The 25,194-nt window shown below is 43.5% G+C and overlaps 1 protein-coding gene across 3 annotated transcripts in view; it reads right to left on the bottom strand.

The window, feature by feature from the left end:
- The window catches only part of sh3kbp1 (SH3 domain containing kinase binding protein 1), a 172,391-nt gene that overhangs the window by 124,635 nt on the left and 22,562 nt on the right, over positions 1–25,194 (bottom strand). The gene's annotated exons all lie outside the window — the stretch shown is intronic.

Here is a 25,194-nt window from a genome sequence, read left to right as displayed (position 1 = left end):
CTTTATGAATTATTTACGAACCACAATGCGTGTATATCATGCAGATTCCCGGGATTTGTGGGTGACCATACAACAGATAATTACTCCAGCTGAGAATACCAAATTTCTAGTAGCCCTAGGACACCCGACTTATGAAACATTGGCAAACGCAGTAATGGATGACAGTGCAAGAGAAGAGGCTGTTTTAACGGCCCTTACAAAAACATTTCAGAAACCAGGCGATTTAAGCCGAGTTCTGGAAATAAAACCAGAGAAGGGTGAAGGAGCAGACGAATTTCTACACCGTTTTTCAAAATTATATACGGACCAATCAGGTGATTTAGACTATCAGAATGGAGCAAGTTCTCCTCAATAATGTGCTATATTGTTGAATTGTCTCCCCACTAAAGTAGCGGATTTAATTAAAACTGATAACAAGAACTGGTCTGAGAACCGAGCCAGTCAAATATCCAGAGCTGTGAGATATTATTGGGAGGAAGGTAGGAACCAGGAAAATTATCCTGTAACTAGGAGAGAAAGTGAACGCAGAGCCAAGGAAGAATTACCAAAATCTAACTCTGAACCATGGATTCCCAGAGTACCGGCAAATTACAGATTGGGAGAAATTAGGGTCCCAGATTACTCAGATTATTATCACCATTACACTACCAATTTAGCACCCATTCCAATGGAACCCAGGGGTAGAATAAGACCAACCATGTTGCCTAATCAATGCTATACTTGTGGGGGAATGGGACATTGGAGTCGGGCCTGTCCAACAAAGGAGCGAATGAAAGCGAGGGGTCAAAGAAGGGATTTCCAGGATTACAATGAATTTAGAGATCCTAGAGAATATAGACACATCAGAAATCCAAGGAATTATGGGAAGTCCTTTAAGAGACTACTGGGGCCCAAGAAACCATAGAGAGTGATGGCCCGAATGTCAGGAACTGAGAAGTCTCACACCATTTACTCCAGCTAACCCATTTTCTCAGTCCTGACTCATCAACCAGCCCTGAAATTGTGGGCATGGAGACATGACCCCTACTCTAGAACTCCCTCACGTAATTTACCAGAATTAACAAATTGGATGTACTATTGTAGTAAAAACTGAAAAGCACATCGAAGAAAATTATAAACCATCTTATGACTATCCCACAAAACCCCTTGGAGCAAAGAAGATTGTAAATGAAGGAGCTTGTTTCAACTGCACCCAATTAGGTCACTGGAGCAAGGAGTGTCCAGCGAGAAGGCAGACATAGCAGGATTGAAGAAAGACCAAGGGCCGATAAAGAAAGTAAGAAAAGGAACATAGTAGCTGGCATGAGAAGGGATTGCAACTAAGGAATGGAAGTGGCACTAGGGAGAGAAGAAACAAACTTACTGTGCAGGAGGAATGGGAGTGGGGAAAGAAGATATTATATTAATGTGTTACTGAGTTTGTGCCTGCAGGACAGTATATCGATGACACACTATCTGGGGAGTGAGGTAAAATAATGCACAGACCCCTTAATAACGGGAAGACAGCAAAAGGTAATGTAGCTCCCCAGAAACAGGTGACCAGCAGGAGGAACTGATACGGTCCTGCCCCTTTAAGACATATTTGGGAAGGCCAGCAGACAGAGCAAGCTGCTCCTCAGTATCCCTACTTCAGGGTAATTGAAACTAACATCAGAAGAGAAGAAGAAGAAGACCTACCCTAGTGCCCAATTTTAATATCACCTCGCTTTGGAGAAAGAAAAGGAAGGCGAGTGAAGGACACTAATCTTTAAAAGAAACAACTCGGACCGACTATTGGGATAAGCTCCCCTTTAAGAATTGGATCTGAATAAAAAAGGAATTCCTCTGTGGTCCGGGGCAAAATACCCACTTTGCGCCAAAATATAGTTGTAAGTAAATTAATTTAAAGAGGACTTATGGGATACAGTCTTAGAATTGTCAGAGAATTTACTGTTAATTTGGCATCCTTCTGTTGTCTCACCCATAGGAGGATAGTCGAAGATGGGACTGGACTCTTTAGTTACTATCAAGGAAGGGACAGACCCTAGCCCACGAAAACTCGGGAGGTGAAGAATCATCAGACGGAAATTGTGAAGTTATGCCCATGAAAACCCTGGACGCTTGACAAGATTCTGGGAAGAAACATCTTGCATTGCTGACAGATGGGAAAGGTAATGTACACACATATGTATATCTGGTTAGCTGATTATTGAACTATTTGGTTATCATAAATGATGGGTTATCATATATGATAAAAAGGAAGGAATGTTAATCCTGGCCAAATTGGAGAGGCTAGGACTTTAAAATGGGGTGAAAGCTTCAGGGCTGCTGGGAAATTTGGTCAATTTGGAATTGCTCTCTGCAGAACTGAGACAAACTGCAGAGTGGTGGCAGTGTGTCTAGAGCCTAGATCCAAGTTGTAAGAAAAGAATAAGAACATCTGCAGACCCTGTCAATTAGGTGCAAAATGCAAAGAATGGATTGGATGGCTGTAAACCAGACATACACCTTGTAAATAATGTTGTAGAGTTCTACTTTGCCGAGTGTTGATTGGATGAGGTATTGATCCTTGACTGGGTTTCTTGCAGATCAGGGTAAATGTTTCTAAATTGACTTCCTTGAGAAGTCCTGTTTGAATATAATGTATTGAGCTGCTCTATTAATTTGTTAGGGAAATGTCTGTTATGTATGGGGTTAATCGATATCTGTAATTGGATTATTAAGAGGCCACCCCCATGTGGTTCGGCCCCTCGAAGTCCCGGGACCTATAAAATTCTGCTGCTACGAGGTCCAGCGTCGATCTTTTGGGAGAGCGCTTGGGACTGCGTGACCTTCTGGAATGTCTCTGTTTGAGCGAGGCCTAGAGGGCTTGATCAGGCAGATACAAGGATCGAACCCGCGGTGGGATAGGTACAGTAGTTGAGCTGCAACTGCGCTTTGTCAAAATAAAGAATAGTTGTTCAAGTGCTTGATTCAGTGTTTTTGAATGAAACTAGACTGGGGGGGGAAGCTTAGAACAAGCAATTTACACTTCCATATTCCAAAAATGTACTAGCTGGTAGATTAATTGGCTATTGAAAATTACCCTTTGAATAGATGGATTAGTGGGAGTAGAATCAAGGGAGTTGATGAGCATGTGAGAGAAAGTAGAGGGAAATAAGGGGGGAATTGTACTCAAAGCAGATTCATCTATTAAGATTAATCATGACAATGATAAAATCACAAACACTTAACAATAATCTGATGAAGATACCCATGTCCTTCCTTCTTTTTCCCCTTTCATACCCATAACATACTCACTCATCAAATTGAATGAGTAGATCCACGAATCCTTAGATAATCATTGTCTGGCAACTTTCTTCTCCAAGTCAGACAATTGAATGCTCCAGTCCCACTCAACAAAATAGAGCATAAGATTTAAATAAATCCTTGGATGTAAACCATAGGCAGAATTGGTCACTCAATCTGTGGTTATGCCACAGTTAAATTTAGAAAAAGGTTTACGATAAGAGAATTCTCCATATACATTACCAGTTTCCACCATTGGGAGATGAATAGCATGCTATTACTCAATACCCAAGCTTCATCTCTCTTACTCACTGGCAATGCAAGATGCATTCAAAGATGGAAATACTCAATAGAAAACCGAGGTAATGGTCTCAATCATGCACTTATAAAGCATCAGTTGTACATCAATCTGCTAATTTTTATCCATTTAAATGTGAAAGCCCGTCAGCCCCAATTTTAAAATGCTCACCATTTTAGTGTGGGTTTTGCACCATAGGAAATGAGTACCAACCAAGATTTTCTAAATGATTCAGTAATCTGCATAATCAGAAAAAAACACCCTTAGGTTTGGCTTTTATGTCAGTGAATAAAATTATGGGATCCAGTCACAACCCAAGTGAAACCAGGAAATAACTTTAATTAAAGCTTATACGGTTCACCATCCCTTCTCCGACACCTCGCCCCCGCTTCCTCCGAGAAATCACCTTCCGTAATCTAAAATCCATTGATCCCCACCATCTCTCTGACCTCCTCTCCACCACTCTCCCCCTGGACCCAACCCATATCTCACCTGATGATCTCACAAACCATCTCAACTCCACCTTGTCTACCTCTCTTAACACTATGGCCCCCCTCAAAACAAGAACCGTAACTTTCAACAGATCTTCACCCTGGTACACACCTGCACTTCGTAAACTGAAACAGACTGGTCGCCGACTTCAAGTTCAAATTTTTTTATTTTTTAAGTTCAAGTTCAAATTTTATTTGGTCACATACACCTAGGTGTAGTGAAATTCTTTTTACCATGTAGCACATAAAAAAAAGAGAATACAACATAACAGTAATAGATAGTTTCAACATCAAAACATCCCCCCACAATGGTTCCCATTGTGGGGAAAGACACAAAGTCCAGTCCCATCCCCATGTCCACCCATAGCCGGGCCTCCTTACTCGAGACTGTGGCTTCCGGAGCCGACAGGGCCGCGCCGAATGGAGCTCAACTGGCGATCTCATCAAGAGATCCCTGGCTTCCGATGGAAAGTTCAGCGCTGCCGCCCGCAGCCGCTCCACAGACTTGAACGACTCACAAAGAAATCATCTCTCACAGTCCACCTTGAAGCTTACAAACTCCACCTCACTGACTACAAAGATGCCCTCATTGCTGCAAAATCTGCCTACCTCTCCTCCATATTCACCGATCCCTGTCTAAACCACAGAACCCTCTTCTCCACAGTGGGCAACCTCCTCAAGCCTCGAGCCAACACTCTCCCTATCTCTACTCCGGTTCTCTGCAACTCATTCCTCCACTTTTTCGCTGATAAAATCAGCACCATCTATCAATCTTTATCCCCTGTACCCGACTCCCCAGCATCTACTCCACCACCTACCAAGGCCCCTCCTTTCAACATCTCCACTGACCTCCTTACCCCTCCTCCACACTGCTTCCTCTCCCAGTTGGACCTGGTCACCCCTATTGAAATCTCCAAACTCATCAGCTCTTCCAAACCCACTACCTGCTCCCTCGACCCTCTCCCCACTCCCCTGCTGAAGTCCTGCCTCCCCGTTCTCTGCCCCTACCTCACTAATCTCTTCAACTCCTCATTGTCCCAAGGAATTGTCCCCTCCGCTTTCAAAACTGCTGCTGTCACACCAATCTTAAAGAAACCTGGTCTTGATCCCTCCTCTCTCATTAACTACCGCCCAATCTCAAACCTCCCCTTTCTTTCAAAAACCCTGGAGCGTATCGTTGCGTCGCAACTTCATTCCCACCTCCTTGCGTATAACCTACTTGAACCCCTCCAATCTGGCTTTCGCCCCCTCCATAGCACAGAAACTGCTCTCCTCAAAGTCCTCAACGACCTCCTCACCTCTGCTGACACTGGTTCCCTCAACATCCTCATCCTCCTCGACCTGAGCGCAGCCTTCGATACAGTGAACCATAACATCCTGCTCACCAGACTCAAAGACCTCGGCATTGAAGGCTCTGCACTCAGCTGGCTCCGTTCCTACCTTTCCAACAGATCCCACTTCATCTCTCTCCACAACCACACCTCTGCTACAGCCACAGTCGCTCAAGGCGTTCCCCAAGGCTCCGTACTCGGCCCCCTCCTCTTCATCATCTACATCCTCCCCCTTGGTCAGATACTCAGCCACTTCAACCTGGACTTCCACTGTTACGCCGATGACACCCAGATCTACCTCGGCACCAAATCCCCCCACAACCTCCCCCCTCTCCCATATCAACTCCTGTTTGTCAGCTATAAAAACCTGGATGCAACATAACTTCCTCAAACTCAACAGCGATAAGACAGAATTCCTCCTCATAGGCTCCAAAGCCACACTCAGCAAAATCAATAACCCCATTCTCACCATCGACGGCACCACTGTCTCCCCATCTCCCCAGGCCCGCAACCTTGGCGTGATCTTTGATTCCACCCTCTCCCTTGAGACTCACATCCGCCATGTCATTAAAACCTCCTTCTTTCATCTCCGCAACATCGCCAAACTCAGACCCTCTCTCACACCTCCCGCTGCTGAAAGACTCATCCATGCCTTCATCTCCTCCCGACTGGACTATAGCAACTCACTTCTCCTTGGCATCAGCTCCACCTACATCAACCGACTCCAACTGGTCCAGAACGCAGCCGCCCGACTCATCACCCACACCAAATCCTGGCATCACATCACTCCAGTCCTCAAACAACTTCACTGGCTTCCCATCTCCCACCGGATCACCTACAAAATCCTGATCCTCACCTACAAAGCCCTCCACCATCTGGCCCCCACATATCTCACTGACCTCCTCTCCCCCTACCAACCCTCACGGTCCCTCAGATCCACATCAGCCGGTCTCCTCTCCATCCACAAGTCCAACCTCCGCAGTTTTGGGGACAGAGCCTTCTCCAGGGCAGCTCCCAGGCTCTGGAACTCCCTTCCCCAACTGATTCGCAATTCCGTGTCCCTCACCATCTTCCAGTCCCGTCTCAAGACCCATCTCTTCACCTCTGCCTATCCTTAGCCCCACGTCCCCCTCCCTTTTCATCTGTGCATTAATTGCCTCATATTGTGTTTTGAATTGAATTCTGTCTTTACTTTGTGTACTAGTCATGTCTCTACTATTTATTTCATTCCCCTTACATGTTTTTCCTCTACCTGCTAAATTTTTGTAAGGTGTCCTTGAGACTCTTGAAAGGCGCCCATAAATAAAATGTATTATTATTATTATTAATTCCAGTCTGGCAAAACGTAGAAACTGCCACATTAGACCTTGAATTAAATCAAAAGTTTAAAATGGTATTGTCATATATTTAGGTCAGAGTTCAGTCAACCAATCTACTATCAGATAGAAGTCCTGCCGGGCTATGTAAAACTTGGTTCCAGAGAAGAAAACTGTTCTGGTCGCTGCTGGAATTCGTACAATAGACTAAGAATACATTATGAGTCATATAGGCTCAAAATGAGGGAGTGCACTGCACAGCTGGACCTCCCATGAAGGAAACATGTTAACCAGATGCTAATGCATGACATTTTCTGTATCCTAAGACAGGCACTCGGTGAAAACCCAGCCTTCAGGGGGTGCAACAAATGCACTTTGTTCAGGTAACTGAGCTCCTTGAATACAAGCCTGAGAAGTTTCCATCCACTTTCCAAAACCAATAAAATATGCTTTGATAGGTTTTCAAAAATCCTGTTGACATAAAATGGATAACTATTGACAACATTAACTTTTTGCCAGCATCAGGCAATGGAGTCATAGAATCATACAGCATAAAAAACAAGCCTTTAGGTTCAACTCATCTATACCAAAAAAGATGCCCCATCCAAACAAATCACATTTGCTGCATCTGGCACATCCTACCCATGTACCTGTCGAAATATATTTTATTTGTTGTTATTGCACCTGCCTCAAATACATCCTTGACAAGTTCCATGTAGCCATCACATTGTGTGGAAAAAGTTGCCCCTCGGGTTCCTATTAAATCTATTCCTTCTCACGTTAAACGTATACCTTCTCCCAATATAGTCCCCTGATTTTTTTGTTAATACATCTCTCTATAAGTTGCCCCTCCAAATAATAAAGTCAGTCTGCCCAAACTCTCCCGATAGCTCAGGCCCTATATTCCTGGCAACATCCTCATTAATCTTCTCTGCACCCTTTCCAGATTAATGACATATTTCCTGAGGGCAGGTGATCAAAACCAAACACAAAATTCTAATTGCAACCTCACTAAAGTCTCCTACAACTCTAACAGAACATCCCAATTTCTATACCTAATCCTCATTGACTGATGGAGCCCAGCATGCCAAAAGCCTTCTTTATCACCCTATACCACTTTCAGGGAATTATGTACGTACTCCACGATCTCTCTGCTTTACAACATTCATTCCGGCCTTAACATTTACCGTGAACGTCTTGCCAAAATGTAACACCTCACACTTCTCTTAATTATACTGCATTTGCACTTACTTGCCCTACTACCATCAACAATAGCCATCCTCCAGTCTTTTTTTCTTCTCTAGCTTCCCATAGCATCCTTTGATATCCCTGATATGGTTTAGGAGATTTCATTACCTTCATATTATTTAGAACATCCAGCACTTTCTTGATTGTAATAAAGACTGTTCTCTACACATTGCTATTAACTTTCCCAAGTTCCCCAGTGTTCATGTCTTTCTCTACGTTAAAAACTGTGGAGAAATATTAATTCAAGGATCTTTCCAATCTCCTGCAGCTCCACACAGAAATAGCCATTTGTTTCTGAGGGACCCCACTCTTTCCCTAGTTATCCTCTATACTTTAATATACTTTTGACATCTCTTTGTATTTTCCTTAATCTTATCTGCCAGAGTTATCTTATGTCCACTTTTCCCCTTCTGATTTCCTTAAGTATGCTCCTTAGTTCCCTGTATTTCTTCAAGGATATATTTGATTCCAGCTGCCTATACCTGACCCTTGGGCCTTTCTTTTTTATGACAATAGCTGCAATTTCCCTCATCATCCAGGGCTACATGCCTTACCCTTTACTCTGACAGGAATACACATACATTGAACTCTCATCAACACACTTTTAAAATCATCACACTTTCCAATTGTAAAGAAGGCACATCAGCGACTCTACTTCCTGAGAAGCTTACAGAGATTCGGCATGTCGAAGAGGATTCTCCTAAACTTCTACAGGTGCATGGTAGAGAGCATTCTGACTGGTTGCATCATGGCCTGGTTCGGCAACTTGAACGTCCAGGTGCGTAAAAGACTACAAAAAGTTGTGCCCACTGCCCAGTCCATCACCGGCTTTGACCTCCCCACCGTCGAAGGGATTTATCGGAGTCGCTGCCTCAAAAAGGCAGCCCAAATAATCAAGGACCCACACCATCCTGGCCCCACGCTTATCTCACCACTGCCATCAGGAAGAAGGTACAGGAGCCTGAAGACTATAACGTCCAGGTTCAGGAACAGCTTCTTCCCCACAGTCATCAGGCTATTAAACACAACAAATAGGCTATGAGCTCTGAACTGCAAAATACTATTATTATTTGTTATTTGCACTATTTTTGTTATTTATTGAACTTTTTTTATATACAATGTTTACATATTCACATATTCTGTTGTGCTGCAGCATGAAAGAATTTAATGGTCCCATCAGAAACATATGACACTCTTGACTTGACTCTTGAGATATCCCTTGGCTCACAAAAAAATTACCCCAATCATCTTTGATCCTGCCCAATGCCATCAAAGTTAGTCTTGCCCTTAATTTAGAACTTTAACATGTGGACCGTAGAACTGTGGTCGCTGGTCCCAAAGTGCTCACCCACTAAAATTTCAGTCACATGCCCTGCCCAATTCTGTTGAGAGTCGGTCAAGCTTTGCTCTCTCCCTTGTAGGGTTTTCTACATATTGCCCAAGAAAACTTTCCTGAACATACTTGACAAATTCTACTCCATCCAAGCCCTTGGCACTTAGCAGCCCCAGTATATATACTGGGAAAATTTAAAATCCACTACTAATGACACCCCTATTTGAGGATCAATAAAACAATTCCAATACGATAGTCATCCCCTTTTTATTTCTCAGCTTCACTCATATAGCTTAACTGAACAATCCGTCAGTAATGTCATCTTGCATAACTTATGATGTTCTCCTTAAATCAATAATGCAGCTCACCCTTCTCTTTTACCGTCATCTCTTTCTCAATTGTAGCATCTGTACCAAGTAACAATAAACTGTCAGTCCTGTCCCTCTCGTAGCCAGGTTTCCATAAAGGCTATAACTTCCCAATCCAACAAACGTCCATGCCCTGAGCATCTAACTTTTAGAATTTTCCCAACTAAAAAGGACTTTGATTGGACAATTGATGAACATATTTTTTGGACAATAAGTGAATCATGAGATATGGAGACCAGGCAGTTAATCATTAAAGGTACACAAAAATGCTGGAGAAACTCAGCGGGTGCAGCAGCATCTATGGAGCGAAGGAAACTTTTTCACCCAGTGAGTTGTGAATTTGTGGAATTCCCTGCCACAGAGGGCAGTGGAGGCCAAATCACTGGGTGGATTTAAGAGAGAGTTAGATAGATCTCTAGGGGCTAGTGGAATCAAGGGATATGGGGAGAAGGCAGGCACGGGTTATCGATTGGGGCTGATCAGCCATAATCACAATGAATGGAGGTGCTGGCTCGAAGGGCCGAATGGCCTCCTCCTGCACCTATTTTCTATGTTTCTAGAACACTCATCCAGCAATCCTCGAGCCCACCAGCTCATCCCGTAGTCAATTCATCAGCTTTTCCATAAGAACTTCCATCAGTTCTTCCAAAAGAATGACAATCAGACAATCTCGATTACCCTCAGCCCATCAAGCAGCCCCTTAATTCACCCAGAAGTCTGAACTATTGAATGCTCACTGCATCTCTTTCCATGTCGGCAAGTTAATATCCAGCTGCATGAACCATGTGAAAAGGGAATAAATAGATGCATGTGGTACAGTGATTTGTGCAGCACTATAGGCCTGGAGACCAAGAGGAGTTCACCATTGAACGGAGTTTGAACAGGGGGCTTGAGGCCCCCGACCGAGGAAGAACAAAAGGAAGGGACTTGAACTTTATTTCGCCTTCCATCACAGTGAGGAATGTGTAGGAGTCACTGTGGTGAATGTCCGTATTAAAATGTGTTTTTGAGTGCTGTTGCTTTTAATTGTATGACTGACCTGGCCAATGAAATTCCTCGTATGTTGCAAAACATACTTGGCAAATAAAATCTGATTATGATTCTGAAAAGCCTTTCCCTTCCATACTCTTTCCTCTCTGATCTTTTTGCAGTTGACTGCCTTTCTGTACTTGTTGCAAGAGATTGTCGCGGCATCCAGCATCCTCGGAGAATGTAGAATTAAAGGCAGAGGCAATGCCAGTTTTAAACATGGTTATTTGCCTCAAGATTGGATTATTGTATCTCCAGAACCTCCCCAGAGGCTCTGGGAGACACAAGGTTCAAGAGGGAACACAAAAAGCCTAATTAGGAAGAATATTAAGAGTAAGATTTTCAATTAAAATACTGTAATTGATGGAACCTTGTTTTTAAATTGGTTCTTGGATGAAACCCTGATGGTTCTCACATTGTCTCTTTAAAGTTACTCTCCTTTTCACACTTGCATTAAAACACACAGCCACCGCCATTCACAGTGATACTGCCCGGCAGTCTCATAATTAGTCAACACAGCCGCCTTGACAGCCACACAAAATGATGTAAATAAAAATTGTTTTCCTTGTTTAAGAAGTTCAATTTAGAATTATTTGAAATTGTGGGGGTTGGTACAAAATACTGCTGACCCACAAATGTGTTGCTATGAGACATTCACATTTAAAAAATCCATGTCTCAAAAAAAGCAAGAAGGTGCCCATGTTATTTGACCAACTTATCAGATGAATTTAAATATGTAGGTATGTATGCATTAGTTTTGCTCCTAATTCCCTTTTCCAAATCATTAATATATATGGTAAACAGTTGCGGCCCCAACACCAAGCCTTGCGGCAAAAAAATCCAGAAGATTAGTCAAACATGATTTCCCTTTCATAAATCCATGTCGACTTGGACTAATTCTTTTACTGCATTCCAAATGCCCCATTATTACATCTTTAATAATTGACTCCAGCATCTTTCACACCACCAAAGTCGGGCTAACTGGTCTGTAATTCCCCGTTTTCTCTCACGCTCCTTTCTTGAAAAGTGGGATAGCATTAGCTATCCTCCAATCCACAGGAACTGATCGTAAATCTATTGATCGTTGGAAAATTATCATATGTATAAATATATATGTATGTGTATATATGCATGTATATGTATATATGCATGTATATGTGTGTGTATATATGTTTATATATGTGTGTATGTATGCATATAAATGCATCCATATGTATGTGTGCATATGTATGTGTATACGTGTGTATGTATGTATGTGTGTATATATGTATGTGTATATATATGTATGTGTATAAATATATATATATGCATATATTTATTATTACTATATAATTATATATATAATTGCCTTTATGGTTTATGCACATAATCTTACAAGACAAATGAATTAATAGTGATTATTTAAATCAAAGTTGCTTCTGATCCATGAGAATAAACTTTATTATCTCTAACTTGCCTCTCACACACAGACACACATTCATATAAATATATAAAATATATATACGTTAAATTTAATTTTGTGCAGTGTGTGTTAAAGCAATACAAGGGAAACTGCACAATATAATGCAAGGGAAACTACGCAAAGGAGGGGGCTGTTCCCGCTACAAGATACTCGAGGATCTTTGCTTTGGATCAAAGATTATAGAGGAGCTCTATAATCTTTACTTTGGATCACAGCGGGTGGCATTAAGAAATGGCGGCCGTGACGTTCCGTCACGTACTACACGTCAGTCCATTGGATTTTGGAGGAGTGGTCTATCTTGCTCTGCTATAAGATCTTTGGCCAGCACTGTGTCATTTCACCTTAAAAACTAGGCGTCGATGCTGCTGGTCTGCACCAGTGGACCCTTCTTCACGCAGCTGTTGTTGCAGCTCATGTTGTAGTCCCTGGGAACAGCGTTTCTTCAAGCCACTGCCAAAGGGAAGTGCTCGGTCACCGCAAGGCTCCCTTCCGCTCACCTCCTGCCACTTCCAAAGTGGAGTATGTCGGCTACTCCAGGGGACAAGGAGGTGGTGGTGGGCTGGAGGACGAAGGCAGGGGGAAGTGGTTTGAGAGGCTGAGAGGACAGAGTGAGGGTGGAGGTCGAGCAAGGAAGGGATAAAGCAACCGCCGACAACAAGCAGCAGCAGGTGACAGAGGAGGGAGCCCCATGGTGACCAAGCATATCCTGCCAGTGCCGGTGGACTGAACGGCTGCCGCCAGGGGCAGCAATGTGAGCTACAACAATGCAGGGCTCGAAATTAGCGGTTGCCCGGGTGCCACTGACCACCCAACCTGGGCAACCTAAACGGCGAGTCATTTTGCCCGGCTTGGCACGCAGATACTGGTTTATACCGAAGATAGTCACAAAAAACTGGAGTAACTCAGCGGGTCAGGCAGCATCTCTAAAGAAAAGGAACGTAACATTTTGTGCCGGCGACGGCTGTATTGCGTGGAAAAGATGCGAAGTATGGCGTGACGGAGGGTCGGAGCGAATGACGGGCCCTGCACAGTGGCAGCAGCAGCAGCAGCGACGGCGATAGCGGCTCCATCTCCTCCTCATCCCGCCCCCCGCCCGGCCTGATAACGGCCGCTGCATGCCACTCCGTCAACGGCACTTTCAAAACAAACCCTCTCGCACGCCGAGGCCGGGAGGAGGGAGAGAGGGAGGGAGGCCTCCTTCTGCCGTCTGAAGCATCTGCACCGCTCGGCCCTGCACCTTCCTGTTGGCTGGCGGAGGAGGGGAGGTGGTGGCAAGGAGATCCCAACTGCCTCCCCCTTTGGCGGCAGCACTTGGCGATGGAAAGCAACGGCCAAGGCAGCGACGATGCCGGTGTTGTCCGAAGAGCGCTGACCTTCCTTCTCACCTCCTCTGCCCTTTCCACTCTCTCTCTCTCTCTCTCTCTATCTCTTGTACGCCCCTCTCCACCCCCCTTATCCTGAGACCCTTCCTTTCCATCCCGCACTGATCCACATTCAGTTTTAACAGCTATTATCATAAAATGCCTTTAGAAAATTCCTTGCAACCTGTATATTTTGTTGTGGATAAATTACGTGGGAAGCGAGAGTGTGTCTGTACCAATAGCAATAATGACCCATGCTATGGCCATGTCATGATAATTTTCGGTCCTTCACAGAAAACATGCTTGCATCAATCTGTAGTGTGCATGGTTAAGCATATATGTTATCATGGTCCAGGATTTATTGACACAAGTTGATCATACGCTGAATAATCCAACCACATTTTTGTTTGGAAGTGGAAACAAAATAATAGAAATTGCATTAATTGCAATGTGTAAAAAGAGTTGAGATACTGTATTATAATTTTGCTGCATGTCATTGTGGTATGTATCATGTCTTGATTGGTGAATATGTTTAGTTTGTGACTTTATTTGAAGCAGAAATAATATGTGAATGCTTCATTGAACATAATTCCGACTGGTAACTACGCACTTCGTCCGAGCACAATATCACACGTGTCATGCAAGCCTTCTTAAATGATCACCTAAACTGTCATTTGGCAACCTAAAACGCTGCCAAGGTTGCCCGGCTGGCAACAGGGAAAAAAAGTTAAGCGAGAGCCCTGCAATAGGCGTGTCACCAGACCGTGCTGTGGGTAAAAAAGGGCTCGCTGGTGCACCTTGTGTCGTGGATGGGGTCGGCATCCGCAGGTCCGTCTGCGACACCAGAAATCTGTTAAAGAGTTTGTTAAAACAAGGGTTTACTGCACTTGGAGAAATTAAAAAGTTATCACAATTAATGATGACCATGAGACACCAGATTATTGTAAAAAAATTATTTGTCACTTGCATCCTTTAAGGAAGGAAATATGCCATACTTACCCAGTCTGCCCCACATAAAATATTCCAAACCTTATATGATTCCAAACCTAAAAAAAGTATATTGATGTTGATTTTTAATTGCCCACTGAAACAACCTGGCAACACATTCTTTTCAGCAAGTAATTTAGGAATGCTGTTTATTTAGCATGCTGACCTGTTGCATCGTGGCTTGGTTCGGCAGCTTGAGTGCCCAGGAGCGGAAAAGACTACAAAAAGTAGTAAACACTGCCCAGTCCATCATCGGCTCTGACCTCCCTACCATCGAGGGGATCTATCACAGTCGCTGCCACAAAAAGTCTGACAGTATCATCAAGGACCCACATAATCCTGGCCACACACTCATCTCCCCACTACCTTCAAGTAGAAGGTACAGGAGCCTGAAGACTGCAACGTCCAGGTTCAGAAACAGCTCTTCCCCACAGCCATCAGGCTATTGAACTCAACTCAAAACTCTGAACATTAATAGCCCATTGTCTGTTTATTTGCACTTTACCTGTTTTATTTATTGATGTGTGTATATATTTATACAATGGTATATGGACACACTGATCTGTTCTGTATTTATGCCTTCTATATTCTGTTGTGCTGAAGCAAAGCAAGAATTTCATTGTCCTATCTGTCCACACATGACAATAAACTCTTAGTTTATGTGCAGTTAGTTTACAACTAACACGCACTCCCTGGTAAAGAAGGCTTTACTTCCCAAGATCACTCAGGAAAGTCAACTTGCCACAACAGCTGCTGGTGTCATTCTACCATTGCAGCATAGAGAGTGTCCTGATACATGGCAGGTAGACAAAAGACATGGCATCCTGATATGGTATGGCAGCAGTTCTGCGGATGACAAGAAGGCTCTGTAGAGAGTCATCAATACAGCCCAGAAGATCACCAACACACACCTGCCTGCCCTGGAAGAGATCTATAGCTCTCATTGCCTGCGGAAGGCATCATGCATACTAAAGGACTCATCTCATCCTGCACATCACTTGTTTGCCCTTCTGCCCTCAGGAAAGCGTCACAGGTCCATCAAATCACACACAAGATTAACGAACAGTTTCTACCCAAGGCCATCACCACTCTGAACTCTGCACTGAACACACAGCCCCCATAGACAATATTTTGTACTGCCACAACACTACTGTGAAATATTGCACATTGGACATTATGACTTGACATTTTCTTGCCGTTTTTGTTATTCATTATTCATCATTATTTATCCGATACGTTGGAGCTCCGCTCGGGCAGTGCGCCTGAAATTGTGTTGTATGTATTTACAATGACAATAAAGTATTATTATTATTATTATTATTATTATTTCTCATGGTCTGTGCTCTGCAAACCACCATATGATTTCCTCAATGATTCAAGACACAGTCAGCAGTTGAAAACATTAGCGACTGAAATGGTTAGGGCTGTAATCTGGCATGTAGCCAGTAGTCAACATTTTTTCCCACACAGTTGCTCCAGTGTAGAATAAAGTGCAATAACAATCATGATGTCTAAATAACAAAAGTAACAGAATTCAGCAAATAATTGTTTACCTGCTTTGGCACAATTTGGTATGATTTATATAAAAGGAACACTACATGGGGAAAACCTCAGTTGTGTGCATTCCGCAGTTTCCATCAAAATATTGTTCTAATTATTAAAATGTCACATTTCAGAAAGTTCTTGTTTTCATGTAACTAAAAATCAATTCAACATCCCTCCAAACAACATTGCTCCCAACTTTAATTGTCTCCAGAATCATATCATATCAGCAAGGCCACTGAAGAAATTAATGCGCAGAGGAACGTGGGAGCATAATCTATTTTAAAAATATAGAGCAGTTTTTGAACCAGTTTCAAAAAAGGATTAAATAAGAATCCACTGGGACAATTTATTTGTCTCAAATTCTATGCAAGTTATAGTTTCAGTTATGTTTGTTATGGTGAAGCTCCAAGTGTGGAACAAATCCTTTCTTTGAGGATACGTGCTATTACAGCAATAATGCCAAGATATGTACATAAAAAACTAAAGTACTTCAAGATTGAGAGTAATTGTTACATTCTATATTCCACATTAATCACTCACATTTGTAGAATTGGCTGCCTTTGTTCACTAGAAAACCAGTTGCTCCCAACATAGGCTAGCCATTCTCCCGATATGAATTTACAGTCCTGCAAGTAGAATTTATACCCAGCCATATGAATTATTGGGGAAAAGATACTGCAGGAGCAAACCTACTTCTTTGAGCATGTCATTCTTTTCAACCTCTCACCCATGTAAATTGTTCATTCCCTAATAACTTACATGTACAAATATGCATGTATACATACATGTGCGCACACACACACACGCGCACACACACGCGCACTGCACGACACATAAAAGCCTGTGCGCTCCAAAGTTTAGCTGTAGGAGGCACCCCCGGGCACAAAGGTGGATGGGCAAGGGGAGGGACATCAGTTTGCTAGATGTTCCAGACAAAGGCGACAACTGAAGGCCCTGCAGCAGACTGGGGCTTGCCAGGATCAAGCGCCGCTCCTTAAGGCCGAGACTAGACTTTGAAAATGGCACAAATCCTGGCGACTCTTGCTTGTGGATTCAGTGGGCTTTTTCTGTACACTTTAATAATCAGGGATTGTTCTTAGGTACAGTAACACTTTACTGAACTGAATGAGTAAGGGAATCGAGGACCAGAGGACATAGGTCAGGAGCAGGCAGGTGGGATTAGTGTAGCTGGGACATGTTGACCGGTGTGGGCAAGTTGGGCTGAAGGGCCTGTTTCCACACTATATCGCACTAAAACATATGTTCGGGATGATTTTGTTGTGCCACTCTAAAATCCAACAGATTTGAAATGGAATGGGAGCATTGACAAGCAAGCAAAACTATGCTATATATTTCAGATTAGTTGATGCACAGAAATGCTGAAAACTGCCAACCACATATCACCCTTCTGTGAGAGTCAATCTTCTTGCAGGAAACATACCGTGCAAATAGCTAAAATTGCAGGGCACGTTTCTATCTGAAGTTTGCATTGTTATAGAATAGTTTTCAATTTTACTAGAAAATTCATAACCATCTACTAGAAATAGCAGAAAGAGAACTTGCAAGTAGAATAAAGACAATTATATATTTTTTTTAAATACACAAAGTGCTGGGGTTATTCAGCAGGTCAGGCAGCTTCCTTGGAGAACATGGATTGGTGACATTTTGGATTACATAGAAACATAGAAAATAGGTGCAGGAGTAGGCCATTCGGCCCTTCGAGCCTGCACCGCCATTCAATATGATCATGGCTGATCATCCAACTCAGTATCCTGTACCTGCCTTCTCTCCATACCCCCTGATCCCTTTAGCCACAAGGGCCACATCTAACTCCCTCTTAAATGTAGCCAATGAACTGGCCTCAACTACCTTCTGTGGCAGAGAATTCCAGAGATTCACCACTCTCTGTGTGAAAAATGTTTTTCTCATCTCGGTCCTAAAAGATTTCCCCCTTATCCTTAAACTGTGACCCCTTGTTCTGGACTTCCCCAATATCGGGAACAATCTTCCTGCATCTAGCCTGTCAAACCCCTTAAGAATTTTGTAAGTTTGCGACTCTTTTTCAGACTGATTGAAGGGGGGGTTGGAGAAATGAAAGTTGGATGAGAGGAGAGGCAGTATAAAAGCGTGACAGGTAATAGGTGAACACAGGTGAGGAGAGTTTTGATAGGCAGATGGTTGGACAAAGGCCAGAGATGAAAAAACAGAAGTAGTTCGACAAAATAATTGAAGAGTTGCGAATTGTGAAGCCAGAGGAAATGTAGGGGGGGGGGGAAGAATTCAATGTTCTTACTGCTAGGCTGTAAGCTACTGCATCTGGTGTTCCCGAGAAGGCCTCCTGTACATTGGCAAGACCAATCGCAGACTTGCCGATTGTTTTGGCAAACACTTGTGTTCAGTCGACCATGTCCTACCCTGGTTACTAACCATTTTAACTCCTCTTCCCATTCAGATTTTTCTGTCCCGGGCCTCCTCCATTGCCAATGGGAGACCACATGCAAACAAGGGGAACAGCCCCTCATATTCTGAAGAATACAATCTCAGTCTGAAGAAGGGTCTTGCCCCAAAAGATCACCCATTCCTTCTCTCCAGAGATGCTGCCTGTGCCACTGAGTTACTCCAGCAGTTTGTGTCTACCTCATATTTTATTTGGGTTACTTATAAACCAACTGTATGAACATTGAATTCTCCAATTTTAGGTAACCCATACAACCCCCCTCCCCCGCCTTTTCTTCCAACGCCCTCCTACTCTCTCACCCCCCCCCCCCCCCGCCATGGTCCATTACAACAAGGGTTATTTGTATATACATTTGTTTCCTTCATTAAAATTTATGAGACTTCAGCCTTGCACAGAACGACAACAGAAAATGGCAATAACTCTAATTCAGTCCAAAGTTCGGTCCACATGTTGGATATACTGGAGCACCTCTGATCCAAATAAGCCCAGGTAAGCCTCAGAATGCTGCAGGGCTTCCTCCTTGACCAGCTCAGCCCATGAACCAACATCCCTCTCCTCACCAGACCGTCTTTGTGTCCTGCGGGTGCCTCCTGCAGCCGACCATTAAGGCGCTAGAGGCAATGCTCAGGACCCTCTTCTGGGCCGAGTTGGCGGCTTCCGAGCTTCCCTTGCAGGTAGTGACTCGCTGGGTCCTTTCATGCGACAGTGAGCTCGGTCTGTTGCCGTATGTGGCCGCAGGCGGCCCGCCGGGTCGTTCTTCGTGAGCGGCCCTCCAAGTCAGTCTTTGTTGGGCTCCGCGGCACATCCTCGGAGCCTTCGGCCATACCGCCACAATGTTTCCCGAGAGCCATCTTCAGCAAGAAAGCCTAACCACTTATCCTTGACAGCATATTCTATTATCTGTTTGACTGACACCTTATCAAATACCCTATGCATTTGTTCTCTCTACCACCAGCAAACAGTGGTAACAGTATACTATTTACAAAAAAGTACTGAAACTACTTAGTTAGGTTGCTCTGACAGCTTCCCACAAATCCATAATATCTACCACCAGAAGGGATAAGTGTTTCAGGTGTATAGGAACATAACCAACTCCCTGGTCCCCCCGAGGGAACAGGGGGGGGGGGGGGACCAGGCAGTTGGTTACATCCCGGCTTTAAAATACATGAATTACTTCAATTACTTCATTGTCACTCAGTCTAAGTTCCACAACACTCTATGCATCAATACTGTGGAAATGCTGTTTCTTCGTCAGAAAGACTGCAATGGTTCAAGACAACACTTCACTATCACATTCTCGTGGACTATTTGGGATGGACAATAAATGCTGGTCTTGCAAGTGATTTTCTCAAAATATTTTTGTAGGAAACTCCCTTTAGACACTGATATTTTTACCCAACTTTTCCCCACTCACGAGCATTATAAAATCTACAGCACGTCCATGAAAGAAGCTGCCTCACAAGAAGATGGGAAGAAAAAACTGCCAACTTTCCTAGAAAAGCAATAATGCAAAACCCAAAAAAGATAAGCCACTTTATTTAAAATTAACTCTATTGCTACCAGTCTGCAGAGCCACAATACAATTTTTTGAATAAAAAAATCTGGCCTTAACTGGAATAGAAAAATCATCTCTTTTTAAATTGGTAAACACAAGCACTGAGTCAGGTAGCAAGCTGCAGCTGACGTTTTCTTACCACATCCTTTCTGACTGCAGTTGCAAATGTTATTTCATTTTTGAATCCACCTAACAAGTAGGAAAGTACAAAATACCAGTGAGAGTCCAATAAAAATCATAGATCAAGCCCATATTCAATAATTATGCCAAATACACATTATCAGGGCTGTACATATATCGTAACATGAAGGGAAAGTGGAAAATGTCTTAAAAGTTCCAAGAATCTTAGCTGGAATTATGAACAGCAAACATTTAAACACCCCCAACACTATTACTTAAAATGACCAAAAGAAAAATAAATAAATAAGGAAGACCAAACAGAAGCAGTTCTTTAACCCCCTCCCCTCTTTGCTGATAGCTTGATTATAATAAATTCTTTAAGAGAAATGACATCACAATGACTTTGGGGTCACCAATCTGAAAGCTGATCAAATTTCAAGATGTTAGCAGCAAAAGTACTCCATTTAAAACACATGTTCATTCCATTTGTTCAGGAGAGCTATACTGCGCACTGGGGACCAGTGGATGCTAATCATGCTAGCTGAGTTATTCTATCACATTTGAGGATTGACCATGGGGAATTAGTTTAGTACTTGTACATTGATACAAAGATATTTCTAATACCAACAACACTATTTCCTGTAAGATATTTTCCAGTTGATTGTGCAAATTTATTGGATTTTCTTGCACACTGCTTTCAATGAATGACTGTCAAACTCCATTCCCATTCCTACCTGTAACCCATCACAATTTCTACAATAGCATTCATGTAAAAGAATTTGGAAATACGAAAAAATTCAGGTTTTTTAAAAACTTTTAAATAGTTTAGTTTTGAGAATGAGTTGCAATTATAACAGCAATACACCAGAACCTTTTATAAATCATTTAAATAAAGATGCTATGCAAGCTGCACCCTTAGCTTTGTATCCATTGATCAGTATCTATTTTGAAAAGTTAAACTGACATTCAGATCTCCCATTTTAAAATAAATCCCGGCAGGCTATACAAAATAAAGTACTCAGTAAAAATGTGGCAAAAATAAATCAACTATATTTAAATGTATTTTTAGTTTGTGGACAGAGCGACGGGAGAGGAAGCCGGCGGTGGTCGCGCAGGAAGTGGAAAAGTCACCGCCGACAGCAAGAAACAGCAGCAGGTGTGAAAAAAGAGAACCCCATGATGACATTGTCACCAGGGGCTACAACATGAACAAGAGCCAAGTTACTGGACCGTGCGGTGGGCGTAGAAGAGCTCGCCGGTGCACCTTGCGAGTTGGGGGGTTGGGACCGAACCCGGGGCTCTAAACAGCCAGGAAGATGGTACGAGCTGGGGTGGCATCAGCAGATCCATCCGCTATATCCAAAATTCGTGATAGTGGTCCGTTAAAACAAGGATTTTCTTTACAGAAACTTGGAGAATTTTTGTTTGCCTGATGTGCAGTACCTATCGTGCATCCAACCTCTAAACAAAGTCCTATCTCTGCCAAAGTATTTTTACTGTCAATTTGCAGGTTATGTTTTCTGAGTATGGTCCATAAAGTTTATAAATGAGTCAATAGAAATGTTAATGACAACTGAAGATCCATATGGCTGCTTTTGGTTGGTGATGTTTGGGTGAAGTTGTCTGTATAGTTTTAATAATTAAAGCATAACTGGATATGTAAAGCAATGAAAATTGTACAATCAAAGATGAAATGTTTCCATATAGTCCCCAATCGTTATCTAGTCTCTGGGATTTATGAAGGCTGATTAAAAATTCAAGTAAGCAAAGAGACCAAAATGTCCCATGGCTTTAAAAAACCTTAATGCTTTGTTGTGTGCTTACGATCCGAAAGTAAACCAAAGTCTAATTTTTGCTTTTAAAAGTGACTAAAAATATCATTTTTGGTTATGCCTGCTTAAAAGGGAGCAGTGGCGGCGCGGCTCTGGCTGCAGCGGCACTCCGGCAGTCCTGTTTGTTTTGTGTTTTTTGTGTTGTTTATTTTCGTTTTGGTTAGTCTAGTTTTGGTTTTTAGTTTCTGTTTTGGGGGGGGGGGGGGGTGTTGAAACGGGGCTTGCTGTCTCTCCCTGCGGGGGAATGCGACTTTTTTGTCGTATTCCCCTTCTCTGCCTCCGTCTGCGCTGAGGCCTAATGGCGGAGCTGGCGACCTCGAGGCTCAGGAGGCAGAGCCCGCCAGGACTCGCACTGGGCTCGCTCCCGTGAGGACGGCCCGGCTCGGGGCTGGAACAGTGCTTTCGTGAGGGGCTGTGACGCTCCCGTGAGAACGGCCGGCCCGAGGAAGGAACGGTGCTCCCGTCGGAGTGGCCGAGCTCGGGGAGGTACGGCGTTTCCAGCCCGAGGGAGGAGCGGCGCCCATGCCGGGGCGGCCCAGCCCGAGGGAGGAGCAGCGCCCATGTCGGGGCGGCCCAGCCCGAGTGAGGTACGGCGCCCATGTCGGGGCGGCCCAGCCCGAGGGAGGAGCGGCGCCCATGTCGGGGAGGCCTGGCGCGTGGCTGAGACGGTAACGGTACTCACGTGGGGGCGATCCGGCTCGGGGCTGGAACGGTGCTCCGGTGGCTGGGACGGTGTTCTGGCGGCGGTGGCCTGAGTCCGGGGTTCGGCCGCGGGCCAGCGGCTGCGTCAGCAGGACTGGTGGGCGGCAGCTTCGACCACCCCGGGCCGCGGTGTTTGAGCCGCGGGACAGTTGTAACATCGCCCGGGGGGTATCGCCTCAGCGCAGAGGGAGAAGAGGAGGGAAGAGACTGGAGACCCAAGACTTTTGCCTCCATCACAGTGAGGAGATGTTGGGTGGACTCACTGTGGTGCATGTTAATATGTGTTTATTGTTGTTTTTTATTGTATTGTATTGTATGTATGACTGCTTCAATTTCATTCAGACTTCGGTCTGAATGACAATAAAGGCTATCTAATCTAATATTCCAGGCAATCAACACACAATATTTGGATTATAAATATGGCTCTCTATCCATGCCCCTGGTGTGTTTTTCTGCACTCTTCTTGAACCAAGGTAGTTCTCCTGTCTTGACCACAGGGTGCAACACCAAGTCTGGAAGTTACAGACTATGATAGTTTACATTTCAGCTAGATGTACAGTAGACGCCAAACCTGTTCTAACACAACTGTGTCAAGTCTGAAGGCATGATGTCTAAACACCCTTTTCTTTCATTGACCGGAGGTTGTGGTGGTGCATTGAAACTATGGTGAATCTTATTAAGTATATCTGCCTTGACTAAGATGTGGCTCCAAATATATGAGAAATGATCCACATTCTTTAGGGTATTTCTATGAATCCTTATTGTCAAAGGATGGTATTGCACAGTGATTTGAGGTTGGCAGAGGCCCTTTGAGTTGCAGATGTTGAATGCAAGGCGCATCCTTCGATATGCATCGATCATAGCATGAAATCCGACGATTACTGAGATCCAGGTGAACTTGGCTCTAGAATATCATCACCATGGTTGAACAGTTTACCTTTATTCTGAAGGTTAGACCCATTCCAGCTGAAATTTGTTGAAGGCAAGGTGCAGTCATGAAGCAAGAAAGATTAGAAAAAATGTCAGGCAATTACTCAATTCTGGTCATTGATGCTCAATGAAATTGGCTGTGGCAGACGCATTAGTTAGGATCATGGCTGCATGCTATCATGAAGCAAACATAAAATAGAGATCTATTTCCGTGGGCAGCTCAATTTGAAAAGAATACTCCATAGTCCCTCCCAGTTGTTGGAATCAAAGATTTGAGTGAGATTCAAAAAGTCCATAATTAAATGTCCTTTCTCCTCACTGCATTTCTTTGAACATGTTAAAGATCACGTCTACTGAGCCTCTTAATGGACAGAATCCACATTATAATATTTGAAGCTGATCTTTGGTCACTGGTTAAGAAGCGGCTGAGAAGGACCATATCGATTACTTTCGTTGTGGCAGATGGCAGAGAGAACATATTCTAGTTATCTCAATCTAACTTGCCTCCTGGGCGTGCATATTTCCGAAGATCTTTCCTGGACCAGCACACCGATGCAATTATAAAGAAGGCACATCAGCGACTCTACTTCCTGAGAAGATTACGGAGATTCAGCATGTCGAAGAGGATTCTCCTAAACCTCTACAGGTGCACGGTAGAGAGCATTCTGACTGGTTGCATCGTGGCCTGGTTTGGTAACTTGAACGTCCAGAAACAAAAAAGACAACAAAAAGTTGTGACCACTGCCCAGTCCATCACTGGCTTTGACCTGCCCACCATCAAAGGGATCTATCATAGTCACTGCCTCAAAAAGGCAGCCAAAATCATCAAAGACCCACACCATCATTTCACCATTGCCATCAGGAGGAAGGTATAGGAGCCTGAAAACTGTAACGTCCAGGTTCAGGAACAGCTTCTTCCCTACGGTCGTCAGGCTATTAAACACAACAACGAATAAGCTGAGCTCTGAACTGCAAAATACTATTATTATTGCACTATATTTGTTATTTATTGAATTTTCTTTTTTTTTCTCTTCCCCCATTATGTACTATGTTTACATATTCACATATTCTGTTGTGCTGCAGCAAGTAAGAATTTCATTGTCCCATCCAGGACAAATGACAATAAAACACTCTTGACTCCTTTCTTGAAAATCATCATTATTAAAGCACTATTAAAGTTACCTTGTTATATTTTCATCTTCCTAAATGTGGATGATAAGATTCAGGATGAGTGATCAATGGTCATCACTTCCAGATTTTAGAACTTCAGGTAGGTGCCATCTGCTCCCATGGTTTTCTGTCTTTTAGTGGGAATATGGCCCTTTCAAATTCTTGTTGGTGAGGAGTAAGTTGGATGATCAGCCATGATCATATTTGAATGGCGGTGCAGGCTCGAAGGGCCGAATGGCCTACTCCTGCACCTATTTTCTATGTTTCTATGAGTAGCAGCAAGGCTGAACCCAATAACCTGATGTACAACGCAGTTAAGGGTACGCAATCAGCAACAGAACTATTGTATGGGTTGATAAAGCCAGGTCTTGACGCAATAGCGGGCAAGAGG

This window comes from Amblyraja radiata, chromosome 14 (assembly GCF_010909765.2).
Source record: "Amblyraja radiata isolate CabotCenter1 chromosome 14, sAmbRad1.1.pri, whole genome shotgun sequence".
NCBI classification, from domain to species: Eukaryota; Metazoa; Chordata; class Chondrichthyes; order Rajiformes; family Rajidae; genus Amblyraja; species Amblyraja radiata.
This window is presented reverse-complemented; position numbering and strand designations above follow the sequence as displayed.